Consider the following 13916-nt stretch of genomic DNA (forward strand, 5'->3'; position numbering starts at 1 on the left):
TAAGTAAGGTGGTATGAGAATAAACCTCAGAAAACAGACTAAGACAGGAGTTATTGGATATTAATTTTAATCTTACAAAGGGCATAATGAATATTTCCTTAAAATTGGGGAGATGATATTTTAGATCAAATATTAAATATATGAAGGCAGTAGGGCAGAAATCAGATCAGGAAAGAATGAGGATTTGAAAGAAGGCATGATTAGGACAGTCTATTAGGACAATCTATGATGAAGAATTGGGAACCTGAGAAAAGAAAAGGAAGTTTAGATGAATAGAAGGATCATATGTTGATGAGGAACTAAATAATATTAGAAAGTACTTATGGTGAACCTTGTCTGCAAAATAGCCTGATCCTCCAGTAGTGTTTAGTATGAATACAGAATACCCATAATTAGATAATAAATGTATGCGCTGGCCTTTATAGATAAATTTTATAGTCTAGATTAATATTTGCTACAGAAAAAACCAATATATATTAATTAAGTGCGATTTCATCCAAATAAACTCTGACTCAGAAGACATATATCTTTTATAACATTTCCATCATCTAAATCCCTAGATTATTTTAAGGTCCTTAAGAACAGGGCTCATATGTCTTTAATTATCTTTATATTTCCCCCTGCACACTGGAACACTGTATTGTACTTAATAAAGACTTAATACATCTTTAATGAATGAATATATAAATGCATATTTGAAAATACTGAGACTTTTTCATTAGACAAAATGTCTGGATTTGTGGCTGATTTTGCACAAAAAGATCATTATCTAGATCTTTTTGCTAACAATGGACAGAAAAAAAGTGGACAAAATAATAAACTAATTGCAGATTCAGATCAAAACTGTTTTCAAGTCCAGCTCTAGCTCCAAATGAATGTCCATGTAGGAAAAAAAAAGGAAGTATATCTGATGAGAGCACTATGCTGGTTTCTTAATTCACTGGGAGACTTGCCTTCCATTTATGGAGGCAATATAGTCTCTTCAAAATCATACCAACTGCTACCTCTGGTTATGCAATAGGACCTCATTTTACATGAACACAACACATGCAAATTCACATATACCCAAATGGTCATTTTTTTTAAAAAGGTAGAAAAATAGGTTAAATAAAAGTTTCTAAGCATACACTAAATCTATACCATTTTCTCTTTACCCAGTCATACTTATTTTCAATCTGAGCAGCATTATTATGAGTCAAGACATTGTTTTGCACAAAACATTAGTTCCAACATCAGTCTTTGTCCAGAGTTCTTATTTGCAATAAGTCATGTACATGTCAGAGCAGTACTTCTCTTTGTTTTGTTAATTTGCTATTTAATTATTCATAAGAGCCACAAAATACAAAAAGCACTGATGCGGTAGCTCTGATAAGCTTAAGAAAAGTCCTAAAATACCTAGTTATATTCATATAAAATACTTAATAAATAATGGGATTCACTATTATACATGATTTTCAACTAATTAAAAGTGTCTTAGAATATATAGTGTAAAATTAGGTCCTATATTATATGGATTCTGCTTTGATCACATTCACATTTATAAGAGTTCTAGATTCTTCCTTGGACCCCAAACCCAAAGGTTTGAGAAGAGTGATGCTCTTTTGACTGCCTACATGACTTGAAATCAAACTGTGAGAGAGCAAAAGAGAGTTACCTTTATGTACGCCATAGCAGCATTGAGCCTGGAAACATGGCAGAGCTTCCTAGAGAGTATCCAGACTCCCTTCAAAAAAATCAGCTTAATATATATTCAGGAAACATCAAGAGGATGAAGGTTGCCCATTGTTAAGACTATGATATGCAGTTAGGTGGGTAGCCCTTAGAGCTAGGCAACTATATACAGTCTCTGGCTCACAGTAGATTCTTAATACATGCATATTACTTAATATTTCTTGACCAGATGGTACAAATGGACAATGAACACTTGGGCCTAGACCTGTATAAGAGGAAGAAGGATGAATGGTTGGCATTTGAAAAATGATGCAGCATTTTCAATGGCTCCAAAGTTCCTCCTGAAAAAATAACACATAATTTAATTTCTGAGGAATCCATATTATTTTACACATGAAGAAAGGGTAATGAAGAGAAATATAAGGGCCATAAACAAGCTGTAATTCTTAGCAACACTAACTATGAGGGTTAAAAATCTACGTAAAATTTAACAACAAAAACATTCACGATCCAAAAAAGATGGTGACCTGTTCATAGAGTGATGGAAAATAAATAGACAATATGTGTATTTCACATATCAAAAAACCTAAACAAAAGCCCCTAAGTTTATTGTATGAATCTTCTATGGACAATTTACAGGAAGATGTAGAATGTGGAGGGCCTGGGTTCAAATTATGAGAGCACCAGGATAGCAAGGAATGGAGTATAGAAGCACAAAGAACTTTTATTGAATGAAAATAAACTCACATTTTCAGAAACCGACAGAATGCTAAGAAAAAACCCTTCAAACTGGCTGTCTATGGGAAAACTTTCCAGAATCACTGGTGTAATTCAGATGAAGATTTACAAGAATCTAATGAGGATAAATGTAATGAAGGTTGTCCCTTTTATTCCTACCACATCTAAGTATAGAATCACACAGAGTTCTAGGAAGTATTGTCTCCTACAGAGAATACAGATGAGTCACATAGGATGAAAAGATTATGATATTAATGAGTTATAATCTGTGTCTCTGGAGAGAGTACACACATCTATGGAGCCATAGCTCTTTTGAAGTAAAACCACTATTTAATAGATCAATAAACAAATATTTATTAAATGTATACTATATCTCAGGTATTGTATTAGGCACTGGGGAGGCAAACACAATGAGAGAAACAAACCTAATTCTCAAGGAGCTTACATTCTAAGGGGAGGGACAACAATTACATAAATAAATATGTTTGTATATCCACTTTACATTTGCTGTACTGTCTTGTTTCAACTCCAAACAAAATGCCCTTCTTAGGATAAGCCGATCACTTCTAAACTCACCCTTCTGCCAGTACAGCAAACCTTGACTGACACTACCTCCCCTTTGATGGAAGAGCTAGAGGGCAGAGTACCAAACTCCTGTCAATGATCCCCATTATATAGGGCAGAAACTAAACTCAGCACACTCCACTTTGCATCTGCTGCCCTCCCTGGTTTCCATTCCAGGGAATAAGATCTGGTATTTCCTGGTGTCCCATTCCCCATCCCAACCTTGTTTTGCTGCCTCCTTTTATATGTTATCTTTCTTTTTAGATTATAAACTCTTTGAGAGTAGGGACCATCTCCTTATCAATTGTATCTTCCAAACTAGCATATAGTAAATGCTTAATAAATGTTTACTGTATTAGATAAGTATATATAGAAAATCTATTAAAAAGAATAAAGACTAAGTAGTTAAATGTAAATAGGTTGAGGGGAAGGGGAGTAATCATTGAGGGAATCAGGAAATTTATCACTTGAGAGGTGGTACTTGACCTGTATCCTTTAAAGAAGAATTCTATAAAGGGAAAATGAGAGGGAAGTGAATTTTAGTCATTGAGGATGTCCAATACAAAAGCATAGGAGATGCAGATAGTGTTTTGAAGGAAGAAAGGGGTGCAAGGAGGGAATAATGTACAATGAAGCTGAAAGCACTGATTATTTTTCTAATTTTATACCACTTCTCTATCCCTCATACAAATCTTCCTTAATCAAAATGAAGGATGGAAGGAGTATATTTTGTTTTACTCATGTTTGTTAATATTTTGTATCAATATTCATTAATGATATTGTCTATATTGTTTTCTTTTTCAGTATTAATGTAATATTTTTTTCCATTTTGGAAAATCATTAATGCAGTATAGGGATTACTTATTCTTTGAGTATTTGACCATCTTGTGTCTTTTCACATGGCACTTCACAAATGGGTTTTTAAGATTTTTTTTCTTGTAAAATGTATTTTGTGTTCATTTCTCATTTTGACAATCTTGTGAGGAGAAAGAGGATAGAATCCAAAGAATGTTTCTTAATCCTTAGTCTTCAAGGCCTCAAAAGCTGGGTCATTTGGCTGCAAACACCAGTAGAAACTCCTGTCTAACTTCTTTGTGATTTACTATCCTGATCATTCAAAACTCAAAGTTTGTAGTCTCCAATCTCTTTCTCCAAAAATAAAGACCAAAGGGCCGTATTCACAGCTTCGTGCCATCCTCATATCAGGAGGGCTAGAGGACTCTTACCTTACAGTACTGTCTTTTTCTCCCATGGGAACACTAAAGAGAAGGGGCAAGGCTCTGATGCTATTTGCTGCTATTTGAAAGTACCCTCAGTTCCACCTTTGCAAATAAAGAGCTCTCCCTTTCTACTAAGTAAGTAGATCAGAACCAGTTATGGACCATCTATTCCAATCCTCTTCAAGGTACTTCTTTTACATGTCACCATGACTCTCCTGGAAAGCTGGCTCCCATAAGGAATGATATCAGGCAAGCTTACTGCCTACTTATAAGGGCTGGGATCGCTGGGCCAGGCTTTTGTTAGAAATGTTTATCACATGACTGAATGCTTTGAAATTTGCTTGATGTCATGTAGAAATTCAGGAGCAGAATCACTACTAAAATGTAGTTCTTCAGACATCCACCCCCACTGACTTTCTACTTTATCATCCATGATCCAATCAAGATTAATCAGAAAATGAGCCATCATGTTGTGTGAGAAAAGAGCAAAGAGCTTGCAACTGAGTTCCAAGTTCCACTTCTACCACTTGCAAGCCTTGTAACCTTGCTTGAAATTCTTCATTTCTCTGAGCCTCAACATCCTTGTCTATTAAACCAAAATTGTATTTGAATTAGAGCCCAAAAGAGACAATGTATCTATAATGTTTTATATGCATTAATCACCATAAAATGTAAAATTATTATTAGCATAGAAAGAGCTAAAGGGACTTTAAAAAGTACCAAAGCCAACCATTTCATGTTAATATAAATTGAATCCCCAAAATATCCAACCATCTTCAGATTACATAGGAGAGAAGAAAAATGATAAACAGGTATTTACAGCTTAAGATAAGCAAGGAGAATGCACTCTGCTGCCGTCCAGAAGTTCATATCCTCTGTTCTAGATTAGCTACATTCCAGGCAAGTGAATGAATCAGCCAGTGCTTTTGCTGAGCCACTCTGGGATTCCTAAGGGCGGTGCAAAATGAGAGAAATGCCACAGGACTGGAGAAATGTTTCGATTTACAAAAATGAGAAAAACATTTTAGTGTCATCTATAAGTTAATAAGCTTGATGTTAGTTTTTGATAAATTCTGAGAGGATAGTTTGTGAGTCCTTAGTAAGGATCTGGTTATTATAACATCTAGAACTTCCAGAAGAAGGCGCCCAAAACTACACCACTGAGATTAAAGTGATTCTGTATCCTTTTTTTAAATTCTATTTACAGTTAATTGATTTTGTCCTGTAAATGCCAGACTCATGGTTCTTTGTCTCTGAACTTAGTTCAGAAACTCAGCTGGCCTATAATGAGTTAAGTTTAGAAATTCAGAGCTCCTGTTAATCACTTTCTATTCTTGCCTCTCAGAAATCTATCCTGGAGCAGTGGACATAGTCCCAAGTGAGTCTAGTCTGGTATCTTTACATCACCAAGCTATCCTTGAAGGATGTCTGGTTTGTTATCCAAAGAAGACTGGCTCACAATTTCTCACTTTGTAAGTGGTCTCAAATAATGAATACTTCTTAGTCACAGGAAGGAAGGAGGGGCTGTTGCTAGCCCCTCACTTCCAACTTCCAACCAGTCATAGCATGCCCCAGCTATGTAATCAGTCATGTTGTCCTCAACCCCATGATGTCACCAACCCTATAACCAACTGTATTATTTCTTCCCCTACTCTATTGTTTTTTTTAGTCTATGCCTTTTGTTTGTGTGAATAACTTTATTTTTTATTTGAAAATGTTTATTTATTTAATTGAGTTAGAATATGTTTCCATGGTTACATGATTCATGTTCTTTTCCTCCCCGCCTCCTGCATCCTTTCTGTAGTCAACGAGCAATTCCATTGGGTTTTACATGTGTCATTGATCAAGACCTATTTCCATATTATTAATATTTGCACTAGAGTGATTGTTTAGAGTCTATATCTCCAATCATTTCCTCATTGACCCATGTGATCAAGCAGTTGTTTTTCTTATGTGTTTCTACTCCTACAATTCTTTCTCTGGATGTGGAAAGCATTCTTTCTCATAGGTACCTATTCTATGCTTTTCATTTATTTATTTATTTGTTTTTTAAAAAACTCTTACCTTCCATCTTGGAATCGATACTGTGTATTTGCTCCAAGGCAGAAGAGTGCTAAGGGCTAGGCAATGGGGGTGAAGGGTCACATGGTTCACATGGCTGGGAAGTATCTGAGGCCAGATTTGAACCTAGGACCTCCTGTCTCTAGGCCTGACTCTCAATCCACTGAGCCACTCAGCTGCCCCCTATTCTATACCTTTTAAGAGGAAGTAATATCACATTTGGGGGAATTTGGTCATTGACAATTTTATAATCAGGTTCATACCCTATCAATAAACTGTTATCTCCCTTGAATATATGCTTTGATATACCTTTTTTGAATTTCACTCAGGATACTTTACATGGATGAGTTGAAGGAAATAAAGATGTTTTGTTAAAAGGAGATGTTTTGCATTTTATAGGAGAACATATTAAAGGGAACTAGAAGAGGGTGAGGGCACGTATGCTGTGAAATAATTTAGAAATGTCCAAGAAGTGACATGAATGCTTCCTTCTGGGTAAGACAAAAAGTTCATTTAACAGAGTCCAGCATTTCAGGTAAAGGGTGTGACATTCAAGATGAATCCTCAAGGGAACCAGACACTGTTATTTTAGTGTTTTATTTCAAAAATAACAAAAACAAAAAATTACCACATATCTATTTTGCATCTAACTATGCATATACATATTGCCCCCTCAAACAGGATGCAAGCAGTTAGTATGTGGTTCATAGTAGGCACTTAAATTTTTGTTGATTGATATCTATAAGACCAAAATAATTGAACTGAAGAGCAACTGGACCAAGTTGTATAGAATAGGACATGTCAATGGCCAATTCAAGTTAGTAGAACTTCCCATTAATGTAAGAGAGAAAAGGGGAATCAACAACAAATCCAGCTAGTGGCTTAATTTAATCCCATACAGGTTTCACTCATGACTAGGGACACCTCATGCCCAAAGAGATGCTGGCTATGGAATGATATAGACTGAGCTCAATCCTTGGAGATGCTGGACCCTAAAAAAAATGGAATGAGTTTTTCTTTCTGTCTTTCTCCTATAATAGTCCCACTTGGGAGTTCCAGAGGAAAAGTTCTCAAATAAAGCTTATATATGACATAAGTCTAGTCTTATGCATAAAAGAAATTTATAAAATCCTTTATAGAAAGGCACTTATTGTATAAAATTGATATCAGGTAAAATAGCCATTTTTTCTTCTATTACAAAAGAAATATTTAAAATACAAAAATATTAATAAATGCACATTAACATATATTTAAAACATAAACCAATGACCCATCTTTCCTTTTTCACCCTCCCAAGAAGCAAAGATAACTTTGTAGGATTTATAAACATATTTTATCTTCAATTCAGATGTAGGCTGTCCAAGCCACTTACAAAGTACAATTCTATTGACCAGTTGGGCATATATTATTATTTTGGAAAATTAGGTCAATGGTAATCTTCTATTCTAAGAATTAGTAGAGTCCCAAGAAGTACCTCCCACTGAAAAGATAGTACCATCTTGTGAATTCTCAATCTCTTGAATTCATGAAGCTACCTAATGGAATAGAAATGTCAGTTTCTCGGGATCACTGTTTGGTAATCTGCCTCAGAGAAAGAAGCACAAAAAAAGCATCCAATAACTTGAGGTCCAGTATCATGTTCTTTTAGGCAAATGTATGTTCTTGCTGCTCTATGCTCTAATTGTAGGTGTTATTGAGGCAGGAGGGGAGAGGAATCTGTACCCTCTCTTGCAGGAATTCCAGAAAGAAAGTAGCCAGAGACCCAAAAGATTCACTTAAAAGAGAGGAAGAAATAGAGAGGCTGAGATTTCCTCCTCTCCTTTTAGAGCTTACTGAGAAAGCAGTTTCTTCTGACTCAATTGCCAATCAACTTTAACACAATCTCCAGTCACAGGGACATTGCTGGATGATTACATCAGAATGAAATAACTATTCCTCAGCAAGAGTCAAAAAAATGTGTCTTTCTTCAAGAAGCCAGAATTAATCTTCCAGGGTATAATTCCTACTATATCAGGGTATATATTGAAGGAAATTATTATAGATTCCTTTACTAGGATATCTATACTTTGGGTATACTTAATGGTACTGTATTGGTCTTCACTCTTTGACTATCTTTGGTTACTAGGCAAAAAGCATTTATTAAATGTTTTCTATGTGCTGAGCACTGTGCCAAGAATTAGAACGAGATACAAGCAAAAAGAAAAATAACCCTTCCCACAGATAGGCTTATATTCTAATGTTGGGAGACAACACATAAAAAGAAGCTAAAAAATAGACTATGCAAGGTACCCACTGTCAGAGAAGCATGCTGAAGAATGGCTAGTTTGGGGCCTTCCTCACAATATCAGTCCAGAGAGGACCACAGGGAAAGAATGATGTTCCAAGGTTGAAGAGGCACTAAAGGAGCATCCAATGTGAGATTAAAACTCAGGACTGGAGATGACATCCAGAAAGTTAGAAGCACAGCCAGTAAGTACATGAAGGTTATGAGGTACTTTTGGAAATAATAGCATTATACATTGATTGAAGCTCTCACAACATTTTGTCACTCAAAAGATAATATTTGGATGAATTATTCTCATGAATCTTTTTAAAATTGATTGAAATGTGATCTTTGAAGCAAAAACCAACTTTGAAGCCTATTTGGGAGGATAGCTCATACTTGCAACACTTTATTGTATGAAATCAGCATTGTGATGAAATTCATCCTACAAAATTGCTTCTTATATATACTATTAAAGTTTTTCTGTTGAAAAACTTTTGCTTTGTAGAAAAAGAAGTAATATAAGAAATTCATGGACAGAAAAGCATTTAAATAGGCAAAAAATTCAAATGGATTAATACTACAAGTAATTGTTTTGTAAGAACTATGTCTTCTTTTCAGCAAATTGAATTCAAATAATGTTATTCCTTGAAGGAAAAGATTAGTGATACTTGAAGGGCCTTTTACAGGAACTGAAATGCAAAGATATATTAGGTTCTCTTCAAGGAGATGCAGAACATATTCATAACAATTTATATATAAATGGGGACAGGATTAGAAAATGGTTTTGAAATAGTATCTAATAAGCAAGGACTATACATTCTCATTGCACATTAGGTATAGGTGAATTGAGAATGGATATTTAAGTTTTAATACTATACAAAGCTCTTTCATCTTTGCATAGCTGAAAAGTCAATAGCGTGAGGATAAAAGTAGGAGTTGTCCAAATCATTTGGATAATTACACCTATGAAAGCTTAATACTTTGAGTGTTTCTGTGGTTTCCCCAGTAGAACAGAATGGCATTTATCCAAATAGACAGATGATTGTACCAAAACAATAAGTTCTTTGCCCAAGATTTGCATCTGTGGCATGGGGTAAGCATCCCTTTTAGCCTTTATTACTTGAACATAAAATGTCATAAGACTTTTTAAAAAATGGGTTGGAGGTAGTTGAGATGGCAGAGTAAGAAGAAGCATTCTTGTTTTAGCCTATTCAGAATACCTCTTCCACAAGGACCTAGAAAAGGCACCAAACCAAATTCTGAGACTTAAAGCCAAGAAAAAATCACAAGTCATTTTTCCAGAAGAAGGCAGCATGAGGAGACAGAGAAAGAGGTCTATGGACATTGGGTATGAGGCTGATCAGGGGGCACAAATGTCAGCAGAAAGAGAGGGGAGCAATTCCTGTCTCTAGAGAAAGAAAACTTTATCTCCCTCCATCTTTGCAGTTTTCCAAGGAGAGGAGATAGCTATGCAAAAGCATGAAGGTGGGAGATAGAATATCATGCAGAGAGTGGCAAATAGATTTCTTGTTACAGTGGGAAATCAGTCTCTAAGAAAAATAAGCAGTCAGCAAAATTTCTTGTACATAGCTAGGTGACACAATGGATAGAATGTGGGCCCTGTGTGAAAGAAATTATTTAGGGGATATTGATCCTGGGTACAGAGTCTAGGCATGAGCATGAGGATCACCATGATCATCGACCTGCAACAAGTAGTCATCTCTCATTTCTTCCACTCTTGAACAGATTGACTCCCTGGGGGACCACACTGGGCTGAAATCTGGGACCTGATCTTAAATTAGTAAACTCTCTCTCTCTCTCTCTCTCTGTCTCTCTGTCTCTGTCTCTCTGTCTCTCTCTGTCTCTCTGTCTCTCTGTCTCTCTCTCTCTCTCTCTCTGTCTCTCTCTGTCTCTCTCTCTCTCTTTCTCCTTCTCCTTCCAGACCTGGATTGACTGGCTCTCTAAGCTTTCCAGGGGTTGCCTTATTTTGGCTCTTGATCTATGGTGAACAACCTCAGCAACAGGGCCTTAGCCAGCCAAATGAAGAATCATCTCTAATTATGATAATATCTCTCAATTTCTCATTATCTCTTTCTTTCTCTTCATTAATAGATGCTTATAAATCTGGTGATAAGTCTCTAGATCAATTTTTACTTGTTACAGGACTGAAGTCAGGACTTCTGGCCTCAAACACTTACTAGTTGTGACCCTGGACAAATCACTTGACCCTCTTTGCCTCAGTTTCCTCATCTATAAAATGAGCTGGAGGATATGGCAAAATGCTTCAGTATCTTTACCAAGAAAATCCCGAATGAAGTCATGAAGAATCAGACACTACTGAACAATAAATTTTCTTGACTGGAATTCTGACGTGGTCTGGCAAATAAAAAACCGCACTTAGGATATGGACTCAAAATATTGTTTTGAAAAGATGCTGGCTCAAAGGCATTCCTTGAAGCTGGATGAAGCTTTCAGCAGCCTACATATTGAGGAGGTTGGGAATGGATGGACTGAGCTACATGTCCATTATAGATGTGATTTTAATCTTTAATGTCCAGGTTTTTTTTATGTTTTAAATATTATTCAAGGGGTTTTTCTTTAGCACAGAAAATTCCCTCCTCTCTAGGATCATTTGTGAAATGTGCTAATCTGGTTTATAAAATTATTCAATGCTTAGATCACCAATTTGTTTTAAAGCTTCAAAGAATGTGAGAGTCAAATGGCTATTTAGAAGTCATTTGAGAGAGAATGTAGCTAGAATGCTAGTCTCAGACACAAAACCTAGACTTAATTCCTTCCCATAAGACCTAGCTGGAAGATAATGGGAAAATTATTTTACCTTTCTAAGTCTCAGTTTCCTCATCTGTAAAATGGAGGTGATAACATCTATAGTACCTACATCATAGGGTTATTATGAAAATCAAATAACATAATGCATGGAAGGAACTTTGAAATGCACTACAGAAATGACTGTCATCATGATCACTATCATGTGAGTTCTTTTTCATGTTGATCCAATTCTGTCTACCATTCTACCTGTTGACTTTAAGTTCTCTCTCCTTGAGAATGAGAATAGAATGAGAACCATCTCTTTCCATTTGACAGCACTTCAGATATTTGAAGACAATCATCCTGATGACTAACACCTCTCTTTTTTCAGGCTAACTAATATACATTTAATTCTAAAACTATGTTCCATACATTTTCTATTTTCTATTTTATAGAATCAGCATTAAGTTGAGCATTTTACACCGGATTTAGGGTTGTCTTTAAGAGCATCAATTTGTGAACAGAAAAGATTGTCAGTGCTTTAGTCAGGTGGGAAGGGGATATTAGTAGATTCTCAATAAGATGTTTACTTAATTACCCAACATTTATATAGAACTTAAAGTTTGCAAAAGGTTTCACATCTATTATCTCTTTTGAGTTTCATTAATACCCATGGAGGTAACAATAGTAACATTTATTATCCCCAATTTAAAGTGAGGAAACTGAGGTCCACAGAGGTTAGCCCAAAGACATACAACCAATATGTATCAGAGTTTTAGTTAATAAAATGCCTTTGTGACATCTAAAAGCTGCTAAAATCTAAAGTTTTTTTTGCAAAAGGACCTAGCATTTAGAACTTTTTTTATGATTCAATACATCAGACTTAGAGATGTCATAACTTGCCCATGGTCTCACAGCTAGTTAGATGGCAAAGGTAAGATTTAATTTAATATTTCTGAATCTAAGTATGACAATATACTATACTAAACTTCTGTCCATAAGTAGAACATTTAAAAAGCCAATTTGTTCAGTTTATTCGCAGAATCACAAAGCTGAAAGGAATATCATCAAAAGCCATCTTGTCCAGTTCATCTCCAATCAAAAATTACCAAGTAGTCATCCATAGCCTCCACTTAAAGACCTCCAACGAAGTTGAATCACCTCTGTCATCTAGCCAAGAGCATTGATCACATATGTAGACTATATCCATATCTTTCAAGATTTTCCTCAAATGTGCAATCTCTATTCACTGCCCTTAGCTCTATCAGGGAAGGGGTAAGGGAAGAGTCAGGCCAATTATCTGACTTAATGAAAGACTTATTTGAATCTCCAAGCAGTCAAAATAATTGATCTATCTTATGCAGAAACAACCTCAATCAATGAATGAATGAATTTCTTCTTTGCTTATTTTATTTGTTTGGTTTTTACTCCATCAGATGCTAAAGTTATTCTACATTTCATTTCCTCTTTTTAATTTATTAATAGAGGACAACAATTTTGTGACAAACATAAAAGTAGATCAAGTCACAAACTCTACCTTTCCCCAGACTTGCTAAGTGAAGCTTCTCAGTTGATTTGCATATACCTGGGTAGCATTAGCAGCATGAGGGAAATTGAAAGGGATTTTCATATCCTAAGAGGAGGCTAAATTTAAAGAGTGACAGAAGAAAAGAGATAAAAAGATTTAGGGCTTTTGTCTGCTGACTTGCTAGGGCAGCAGGTCTAAATTTCAGAAGAGTTAAAATAGCTTATCCTGAGCATTTGCTAAAAGATGTAAGAATCTACCCTGCAGAGAGAGGCCACAGAGCAGCTGCAATTCAGCAGAAGACCCGGGGGTCCAAGCTATATTTAGTCATTTATCTTTAGTGGTTGGCAAGTTTATAATAATTTTAAATTTTAAGAAAGATTCTAAATCTCTTTGCCAATCACTACTAATTCCATGTACTTAAATGGAATTTTATAGGTTTAAAATAGCAAGAAAAAGGGTACTAAATGTATCTATCTCCTAACCCCACACCCACCCCCCTGGGGAAATGAAGAGTACTTTTTCTTCTGCCTTATTCCCAGTTTTCGCACATTTTTATAGAACCAAAAGATTTTTGGGTGGGAAGAAATTTTTAGAGCATTTTCAGTGTTGTATTTGTATTTCCATTGCCTATTCCAGTACCCTATACATAGTAAGCATAGTAAGATAAATTAGGTAGTCATAAAATCAGAAGGGATAGCAGATGTCTTTTAGTCTAACCTTTATCAAAGTAGGGGCAACAAGGTGGCACAGTAGAGTGCCAGGCCTAGAGTCAGAAAGATTCATCTCCCTAAATTCAAACTTGATTTCAGATAGTTTTTAACTGTATGATCCTGGGCAAGTCATTTCCCCATGTGCCTCAGTTTCCTCATCTGTAAAATGAGCTGGAAAAGGAAATGTCAAACCATTTCAGTACCTGCTGAGAAAACCCCGAATCACAAAAAGTCAGATACAACTTCAATAAAAACACCTTCTTGAACATCTTTAAAAAGTACCTGCCCAGGCTCTTCCCTTGGTGGAGAATTTACTACCTATAGAAGCTCCTTTTTTCTGATCAGGATGAATATCCCTCATAAAACTGGGTCAATAACTGAGGATTCCA

This window comes from Monodelphis domestica, chromosome 3 (assembly GCF_027887165.1).
Source record: "Monodelphis domestica isolate mMonDom1 chromosome 3, mMonDom1.pri, whole genome shotgun sequence".
In the NCBI taxonomy this organism is placed as follows: domain Eukaryota; kingdom Metazoa; phylum Chordata; class Mammalia; order Didelphimorphia; family Didelphidae; genus Monodelphis; species Monodelphis domestica.